The sequence below is a fragment of the Montipora foliosa genome, chromosome 9 (genome assembly GCF_036669935.1).
Source record: "Montipora foliosa isolate CH-2021 chromosome 9, ASM3666993v2, whole genome shotgun sequence".
In the NCBI taxonomy this organism is placed as follows: domain Eukaryota; kingdom Metazoa; phylum Cnidaria; class Anthozoa; order Scleractinia; family Acroporidae; genus Montipora; species Montipora foliosa.
Genome location: NC_090877.1, coordinates 22,399,473 through 22,410,144, shown reverse-complemented (window position 1 = coordinate 22,410,144; position 10,672 = coordinate 22,399,473). Strand labels below are relative to the sequence as shown.

Sequence of the window (10,672 nt, the reverse complement as noted above, 5' to 3'; positions counted from 1 at the left end):
TTTAGTTTAGTTACTCATAGGTTTCACGCCGAAGCGATCATCAGCTGCCCAACATGTCTAGCGTGATAAAAAACCACAACCGCAAAATCCTGAACAGCGCCAGTAACACCTCTGCTAAATCTTTTAATTGCAAAAAGAAAGAGCATTGTCCTCTAGAAGGCGCATGCCTTACGCAGCATAGTTTATCGCGGTACGCTCACTCAACCATCATCCGGTGATGTAAAAACATACTATTCTTACTTCAAAAGACCCGGGATTGAAGACACTAGAATGTACCTCAGATGGTTCATGCTTCTTTTCTTCTGTTTCCCACCAGTTATGCAATGATCCTTCCTATCACATGAATGTGCATGCTGCTGGAGTTGAATACATTAGCAACAACCGTCAAAAATTTATTGGACCCATTACAGAGCAATTGTGGGTGTGTTGTCACAGCAACATACATGGTGTGATGTACATATTGTTCAAGCAGTTTCCGATGTATTAAATGTTACAATACGTATAAATGAATCCATTGAGGGGTGGGCACTAGTAACTCTTATCAGTCCTATAAGCGGACAACAGGGAACTACTGTTATTAACATAATTTGGACATCTAGATGAAAGAAACTATATTTCAGCAGTTCAGTTAGATTATTATAATGACAGTATTTCAGGTTATGAAATCCGCAGTGTTACCAATGTCAACAATTATTCAGAGGTAATAATCAATTAATAAACCATGGCCAAAAATGATGTGAGTGTCGGTAACAATTTCTTCAAAACAGTGGCAAAAAGATGTTATAATTATGAGAGAATCTATCAAGCGGAAGAGACAAAACAAAGAGTTCAAGGAAAAGAAAAACAATGCAAAATACCAAAAAAGATCTGAAAATATTGAAGCAGCAAGGGAATATGAAAAGGAAACATTTCACAAGGGTAAGCTTCCAATCCAGAACATATCAGAGAACTAAACAGAAAAGCACAGAACCATTAAATTTTAAGGAAAGCTATGCAGAGGTTAAGGCTAAACCAAGCTGAAATTTGTCAAGGTCAAGACTCTATTTTATTATATACGTAACGAGATTTACACTCCAAAAAGGATCGAGATAAAAATAGTCTCTTTGCGCTAGAGAAGCCAGCTTATTGGTCATACGATTTTTTTCACTAGTCAAAAACGACGTATCGACGCTCTGATTGGCTATATCGTTATTTTCACTAGTGAAAAATTGTCGTATGAGCCTTTCAATTCGCTAATATGATGTTGAACTTTGGCGGGGGTGGCCTGTGCACAGATTTGTAAACATGGCGGCCGACTGGTGTATGGTTTTCAAAGTTTTTGATCTTTTATTGCTTAGTTTTCTCCACAAAAATACTTCAGAAGATCTTAAAGGGTTTTAAAAGTGCTCAAGCGAGGTACGAAATATTTCTTTTATTTCAATATTATTTTGCTATTTGTTTAGGACTTTTGTTCACGATCGGTGGTTTGTTAGCCTCTCGATTAACACTTACCTAGATAACTTTATGATCTCTGTACTTATATAATAAACAAATTACTTCATGATTGGCTCGTTTGTACGATTTTTATTACTCACTCGTTGTGAAGAATCGTTAAACTCACTCGTTCGCTTCGCTCATTCGTTCGTTTACGCGATCCTTCACAACTCGTGAATAAAAATCGTACGCACTCACCAACTATGAAGTGATCTATATAGACATTCCATGTCAAAAGTGATTCAGTCTTTTCATCAGTGATAAGAAAACACATGGCCCTGAATATATATGCACTTGCTGTGATCAGTTATGGTTCAGACCATGTCTCTAAGTGTAACAGTATCCAATATAGTGATAAATATTCACAAGGTTTATTGGCGGAATGTATAACTGACACAAAAAGTGTTAATGTTACTGAATGGATCTGCTCTACTTGCCTAACCTGATGACATTAACAATATGACCTGGCAACAAAAATCAGACCTTATTCAAAATTACCTTGTCACCTGTGCTAGGAACTTTGAGCACATGGTACAGCTCTCTATAGAGGATGTGTTAAAGAGTAATCGTATGCCTATTAGAGAAATGGTAGACTTATTTTACAGGGTTGAATTCCAGAAAAGGGGCTCACCTCACATTCATGCATTATTTTGGGTGTCTAGTTGCATATGAGAACCCCCTGTGCTGTTACAAAGTTATCCAGCTGTTATATCATACTGACTAATGCATAAAGAAAACTTCAGCCTGACAATTTTAAACAATCGCGGTAACTTTCATATCCACGAGTAACGACAGGGGCACTTTGATTCACAATTGCATTACTAATTAAGCCGCATTCACACATTGCATTTTTGAGCTGGTGAGTAAATGACGTCACTTTCTCCTCGATCCAGATCGCTGAAAGCTTATCGATCGGAACCGCACCAAGTGATGGCGGACCGTTAATGAAAAAAGCGGAGTTAAAATAAGCAGTCTTCCTCTTGAAATTACAGCAGCTCTTGAGCATTAATCGCAAGTACTTTCTAACTGTGAAGAAAAACGAGAAATCTTTTTTTTTTCATCATCGTAGCACTTTAAGGGAAACTTGAACGTAAAGCGAAGTCAAATGTCATTTCTGTACTTGATGTAAAAACTCTCATTATATAGATCTGTACTGATGAAATACTTGGATTTTTCTTTTTACTAAAAAAAACATATCTTCAACGCGCGCGGTGAAGATAGTGTCTCTTACTCACTATCAGCACTTATAGTTCACCACTAAATTTTCTCCGATTCTTATTGGTTTAACTTGATTGGCAGATACACACATGCGTGTCAGTTACTGAAATGTACTTAAAACAGATTTATTTTGGATTTGCTTTTCTGTTTTGGGAATAACTTCCGCTCCGGCTGTAAAAACATCAGTCACAAACAGACGGGCGTGACTTAATGTGGATTTGTTCAATTGAACACCGGACCTATATGTATAAAAGTCATTGTGGTTTTGCTACATCAGCCACGGCTGTATTGTTATGCATTAACTGAGTTTGCTGCAAGAGATGAAAGCCATCAAATATCGAAGTCTGCATCTTCTTCCCTTTCCTGTATTTCTATTAACAAAAAGTGACTCAAGAACAAAGGTCAAGACTAAGTTTTGTGATGACTCTGGAATTGCTCCTCAAAAAAAATATTATTGTGAGAAATGTTGTGACAGTGTTCTGAATTCACGGAGGCAATATTATTTACTTTTCCACTTGACAGATTTCAAGGTTGTTTTTAGATTGAGTTGACTGATCACGACTATGGGAGTAACAGAGTATGCAAGGCTTCAAAGTAACTATTCTTGGAATTAAAACAGTCTCACTATAGGTGCGAAAATTGTGAAAGTTTCGTTATTTTTTTTATGCAACTGGCACCCGTTCAGGTCCTGAATTCATCATCCACGCATTTGGGTTCGAAGGTCTACTTCCCCGTCATTAGATAGCTCCGACGTCAAAGCGAATTAATGGACGTTTTTGTATCATTTATTACATAGCTGGTTAGAAGAATAAGAGTTTGGGTGTAAGCTATGGTTAGCAGAATAGTGCAAAATTCAAGAAATCAAAATTGCTTTCAACATCAACGACCAACCTGCAGTTCATCATTTTCTCTCTGTGTCAACGATAAAATTAATCCAAATTCAACGGCTAATACCATAACCAACACTTAAAACACGCCTAATCCAACAACAAACGTTAGTCAACATCAACGACAACGAATCACCTCAAAACCAACATCGAACAGCGATATTAACTTCAATGACAAAATACGCGGCTCAACAATTTGAGGACGAGTGAATGGCTATGGTCCGGGAAGGTTGGAGCCGAAAACTTCAGGGCGGCCTGGAGGAGCCACTAGCCAAAGTACTAAATGGGGCTTGTTCTTTATATATTTGTAACAGATAGTCTTAGATTTGCAAGCGTCAAACTTTACTGTAAACGTTTTCTTAAAGTTTCGAAACTCTTCCCTTAAGGTTCGAAAATGCTTCCACATGATCATGCACTCACATTCAATTCAGGGTTCAAAATAATATCACAGCTTGTACTCCGAATTTGTAGGCTACCCGGATGTCAATAATGAATGAGCATGTACGCTCAATAGTCAACAACATGATTTGTTATATACCTCGACTTTCGCTCAACAAAACGAGCACTGTGATTGGTTGATTCTTTGTCACGTGGCCCTGATCAAATTCAAATGTATCCCGACCAGGGTACAATTCCGCAGTTGTTGCCCGCTCCGGATGTTTTGCTGGATTGTTGCAGGAAAAGTCTAAATGTATAACAAAGCACTTAATGTCTGGTCCCTCGGGAGACTAGTTAGTTTTGTTTTCTCTCGATTCCTGATGTTTCCCTCCACTACGTCTCGGGAAACATCAGGACTCTCGGGAAAACAAAACTAACTGTTCCCCTCGAGACCATACATTAAGTGTATATTGTTAAACACAACTTAATTTATGACATGTTCAAAGAACTGATATTTGGGGAATCAATCTAATTATCGGTGTCACGAATTTGAAAGATACCGATAAACATTTTTTTTTTGCGATTTGCATGTATGAACTGCTACGCTAACCAACAGGAATCTGCCAAGAATTCGTTGCCAAGCACGTGATCAAAATCTTCCCGAATTGAAATAAGGAAGCATTTTCAAACTTTTATAGAAGAGTTTCGAAACTTTTAAAGATACCTTTGTAGTGAAGTTTGACGCTTTCAACTGCTCAAAATCTAAGACTAACTGTTACAAATATATAAAGGACAAGCCCCATTCATTACTTTGCCTAGTGGCTCCTTCAGATCCCTTGTTCTATTGCCAGCATGCCGGAATTTTCCGGTTCCAATCTTCCCCGACCAAAGCTAGTCGCTCGTCCCCAAATTGTTGAGCCTCGTATTTTGTTGTTGAAGTGGATATCGATGTTTGATGTTGGTTTTGAGGTGATGTTGACTTACTTTTGATGTTGGTTACTGTATTAGCCATTGAATTTTTACTCTTGACCCAGAGAGAAAATGTTGAACTGCAGGTTGGTTGTTCATGTTGGAAGCAATCTTGATTTCTTGAATTTTGCACCATTCTTCCAGCCATAGTAAACGCAACACGATCTTTTCCTCAAATGAAGGATTATTATCCTTCATTGTCAGTTTGCTCCAAATGAAGTATTATCCTCCCTTAAGATTACTCTGTCCCAGGACTTGTGGTAGCAGATAAAAAGAAAAAAAAAAACAAGTAAAAGCAGTCCCTCAACAGGATTTGCACCCGGAGCACCCACTTTGAAGGAACTGTTTTTATCCACTTAACCACCAAAGATCAACTAGCTGACAATTGCACCAGTTATTTACCAACACTAATTAGTATATAAAAAAATCATTGCTGAATAGTGGTTAAGTCTAGTGCTTGATTTTAAAATGGTTAGCTTTCTCTTGAGGTTTGGTAACCGACATTTTCTCCAGTTTAAACTTGTTTCTTATCGGGTGATAATACATGTTTCCAGCGGAATTCGGAAGGAAAAAAATTGACATATTAAAAATAATAATTTTTTGGCAGTTATCGATGTGGTAGTCTAGTGGTTAAGTGAAGGGGTTATTAATCAAACGCTCCCAGGTTCGAGTCTTGCGAGTCCAGACATTGGGGTTCGGCTTTTTAAAGAAATATGTTCATTTCCCATGATCCCCATCAAGCTTTCAGTGTCCAAAATGAACGATAATACTTCAATTGGAGCAAAATTGACAATGAAGAATAATCCTTCAATTGAGGGAGAGACAGAGTCGGTAAACGGTATGAGCTTCAGTTAATATTCAACGACTATAGTGGTTTTCACGTTACGTCATCGCCGTAGTGTTCGTGGACGAGAAAGAATTATCTTTCATTAGCTCCTTTTGTTCGTCCACCAGCGATAGACCACATTCGTATTCTCAGTATTGGACTGGAACTAGCTTGCAATAGAGTCTAATGCGGGGAAATCTTTTCAAATGCAAAGACCTTTTAATATATTCCCCCGCATTAGCCTCCATTGCAAGCTAGTTCCAGTCCAATACTAAGGATACGAATATGATCTATTGCACATTGCAACATAGTTATCTGTGTCTCTAGAGAATAGTTGCAAACCACATATCGTCTAGTGAAATGAAAAATAGCCAAAATGAAATAGTATTGTTTTTCAAGAGCGTGAACTTTCCATTAATTTCCCACATCTTAGCCGTTCCATAACTGCCATGACAAGCTTATTCCACATGACTGACTTTTGTAAACCAAATATTTTAAAAGAAAAATGGGTAAATAAATGACAAGTAAGCTCCCATAGTGGCTGAGAAGACTGAAAAATTCCCTCGAACGGCGGTAACGGTACCATAATTAACGGAAGCGAGGACATAAATACAAGGAATGAGACTAAAATTCCATTACGTATAGCAATACACTTGATCAACTCAGGGAAAAGTCAAGACAGTTGACGTGCACCTAATTGGGCTTGATTTCAGGTATGTGTCTAAAATGACAAAATATGGAAGGAGCAGCTGAGATGAAAGTCAAGTCGGCAGAGCCGACGCTTGCCTTCAAGCCCAGTGTCGTCGTCGAAATACTGGGAGCACTACATGAAAAAGGAAAGAATGTGAAGAATCGAACGATTATCAATTGTGCTTTGTTGTCTGTGCGCAACATACATGTTGTGCATTATCACGTTGTCTGTTCCACGCACGATGGTGTGTAACACTCACCAAAAGTGATTACTCGCTTGAATAATTTCAAGAATAGTAAATAGTTGTTATGGTCTCAGGCCTGTCGTCTTATCACTCACGATGTCGCGGAACATTTTGATTTCACAGAAACTGTAATGGACGAGAACACAATTTTCGGATTCGTTTGTTTAAAGTGTTTGGTTATAAAGTAGGTTCGCATATGTAAACAACGTGACAGTGTGCCACAAGGCAAGTCTTTCGCACCACATAAATATCCATAAATACGCGGCAATTCATACAAGGGCATCTGGTCTGTAAAAGCGTTTCAATCTAATTTACAGCAAGCTGTACTCAACCCAGAAGATATGTCTCCATCAAGGGTATTTTTCGGGCATGTATTGTTTGGTGCAATCGTAAGCGGAACAATCGTCGTGCTTTGTATTTTAGCAATGAGACAGGATACTACAGAAGAACCTGATGGGGGATCCAGAAAGTCTCCCCAAGAACACGACGAGAGAGACTAACAAGCCTAAACGGTAAGAGACGTTTAGCAATTATTACCTTTACAAGAAAAGACTGCCCCAAAACCCCTTCAAAACGCGTAACGGGGATTTCTAGACTTCTAGAGTTTTTTAAGATTACGGCCAGGTTTTTGGCTTTTTAAAATACGCTGTTCAATTTATCATAAGAAGTAGTTGTCGAGGTGCATTGCAAATATACAAATTTAAAAACTCAGTTTGCGAAAATGATGGCAGAGTAATACAAAATTGTTGAACTGCAACGGAAAATACAACCATTTCGAGTGCCAGTCGGTATGGGGTATTCACCAATTGGTTCCATCAATGGACACTAACAAGACAGCGCTTATCCAATGTAGTTTCCATCGAGTAATTTCTGGGACCGTGTTCTCCGTGTTCGAGCGATAAACTCCCTATCCCCACAGACGTCTTTGCCCGTTTTACATAGTGAAAATATTATACCGTTTCTCTTTCCGTTTCTCTTTTGTAAGCACGTGCGTGATAACTAAAAAAATTATACACCTTAAGTCTTACCCTGTATTTCTTTTGCTTTCTAGCAGTGACGAATAACGGAGCAGTTTGATGTTTGGGAGACGCAATACAGAAGATTCTTGATATACATAATCAGTTGACTGTTTGACATGAACAATTTACTAACCTAAAATTTAGTTAACTACCTATGAAGAAATTGTTTAGCGCGCCTGCAGTAATGTTAAGGGTGAAAGGCTTAGTCTTAATATTTGAAAGCGTAATCTATCGTAAGCGCCAGCTACTTGTGCTCGCCTTTGAAGAAATGTACCAAATGAGCCATTTCAATGCCAAAATAACTGTCACGAAGGCTTCTGAACCAAACAGGACATAATAAAATTAAGGATATTGTATATTACTTCGTCTCATTGTATTTCTTTCATTTTTTAAATTGCAATTGCGAACATGCACCGCCAGATTAGGAATCGAAAAACCACTTGACCCATGGTACTCTTGCGAGAAAAGGTAAGGCCGATGAATGAGACTGAGATGTAGAAAAATCCTCGTCGAAGAAGAAACTTGGAGGCGAAAAAAAACGACAGACCGTTTTGATTATTTGATTAAATTTAGTTTCATTTTTATTTCTCCACATACATACCACACGTAAAGAAAAAAAAAAGTAATGTGCATCAGTTTCATTGGCTCATGATGGGAGCGAGTTAATGGCCTCTGGCGAGCTATGACTTTCTTTGATGGGCAGAAATATTTATTAGGGTCATACGGAATTTTAATTCCGAACTAAACTATCCTTAGAAAAGCAAATCAATAAAACTTGTCAATCTTCTTTCTTATATCTGCATAACATAAGAAGAATAAGGAAATTCCTGAACAATGAATCCTCTGCCACTCTGATCCATGCATTCATGACATGTCGTGTTGATTACTGTAACAGTCTTTAATTATGGTCTTCCAGCCTACATATATCATATATCATATCATATATCTTTCTTTACCCTCGGATTTCAGAGTAGCTTGGTGTAGCTAATATCTCCGAGCATTTACCCTCCCAACCATGATACACCACAGAAGACAGATCACAACACCGGGAACTACATTCCATACTCTTTACGACAAGTGTGTGGGTTCTTTTACGTCCCACAGGATTATGAACATTGAAGGGTTGTGAGACGGGACCACCGGCTTATCGTCCTTATCCGAGAAGACTAGAGAGTCTAACCATTTGCAGATGTAATTACAAAGGCAGCACTTTCTCCTCAGTCATTTAAAGACCCTGAGTGTTGGTCCGGCCGGAGTTGAACTCACGACCTCCCGCGTGACAGGTGCTCAACTCGACTTCGTCTCAGTCCATAAACACGCAAAAAAAGAACTTGGCCAATATCCAGCCATCTTGACCTCACGCTTGGTCAATAACCGATTTGGTTCGCGCAGGAGAAACATCACATGCTACAACCCATCATTCGACATGCAAGTAAAGACCAACCTAGGAAAAAAGTTCCTAAGAATTGTCGATGAGTGCGGCTTTCCAAAGGGCCACACCTTGATACCTGTGTTTAACAGAAACACCGTGAAGCTGTCGTAAAGTTGTATGCCCAGCGTCGAAAACATCATTGATGCTCACAACAAAAAATTATCCAACCCCAAAGAAGCTGTGCAGAGCGACAAGGCACACTGCAACTGTACCAAAAAAGCTGAGTGTCCACTCGAGAACAAATGCCTCACGAAGGGTATCATTTACCGGGATACCGTGACATCGGAAGAGGGCAGCGAAACATACATAGGCCTAAGGGACACTGAGTTTAAGTCCCGCTTTAGGAACCACAAGCAGTCCTTTAAAAAGCAGATGTACTCCAGCCAAACCGAGCTAAGTAAGTACGTGTGGGAGCTAAAACAGAAGAACATACAGCACCGTATCACTTGGAAGATAATTGACAAAGCGCATCCCTACTCGCCTATATCGAAGCGATGCAATTTATGTATACTTGAGAAGTACTATATACTAAGGCATAGAGACAAAGCGACACTTAACAAAAGATCTGAACTCGGAAGTAGCTGTACACACGCCTCGAAATTTTTGCTGAGAAAGGTTTTGCTGAAGAATGTTAGATGCCTTATAACAATAGAACAAAAGAGTGGAAATTGCCAAGTAAGTTCAATTTGAATTTCAATGAATACCGCGATGGATATAAATATAGTGTAAATGTAATTCCGTTAGGAAACTCCCGAAGAGTGAGGGCACTTGTAGAGTTTAAATAAACCGAATTGAAGACCCACCGTTTCCCGTGATATGTATTTATATATCTCCTAAATGCAGGACTAATTTGTCGATTACGGAATGCAGTCTATTTACCTTTACTTGTATATATATATATATATATATATTTTTTTTTTTTCTTTATTCATTTATTTTACATGTTGACATATTTATTGACAGCGCAACTGAACATTTCAATGCTAATAATAATAATAATAATAATAACTATTATATGCTTCACTTCTAACAGCACTCAGCGTGTCAGTATTCCAAGTTTTTCCCACGCAGAAATTTTCCTAGTCAATTACTTGTGCGTTTCTAAATAAATGGGTGGCTGATTAACCACGTGTGGGTGGCAATGTCTGAGACTTTTTTTGAAGGCTTTTGTGTTTTTCAAATGTACTTATATGTGTAGCTGTACTGAGCTGCTTTACAGACAATCCAGACATGCCACAAAAATAAAAGGAAACATCTACACATACACTGTATAGAAGTAGAACATATGCACCAGTTTCCCTATAGGGACCATTGTAAGTCCCAAAATATAATAAAACCAATGCTTGTGCAAAATTTTGGAGGGCAAACAAAGACTATTAGGCCCTTTTCAAACGTCGTCGTGCTACTGCCGTGCTGGAGCTGGTCACTTGTGGGTTTTAATGACAAATGACCAACTCCCAACGTCAGTGGCTTCGTAGTTCAGTTGGTTAGAGGGTCGCACCGGTATCGTGAGGTCACGGGTTCAAACCCCCGTT

General features: G+C 38.7%; 1 long non-coding RNA gene across 1 annotated transcript; it reads left to right on the top strand.

Annotated features, from left to right (window-relative positions):
* The first annotated feature begins 6,309 nt into the window (after positions 1-6,309).
* LOC137971973 (uncharacterized) lies at positions 6,310-8,066 on the top strand. The gene is made up of 3 exons (XR_011117012.1): positions 6,310-6,464; positions 7,110-7,198; positions 7,738-8,066. It is a non-coding gene; the product is annotated as an uncharacterized lncRNA (long non-coding RNA).
* Positions 8,067-10,672: the final 2,606 nt, after the last annotated feature.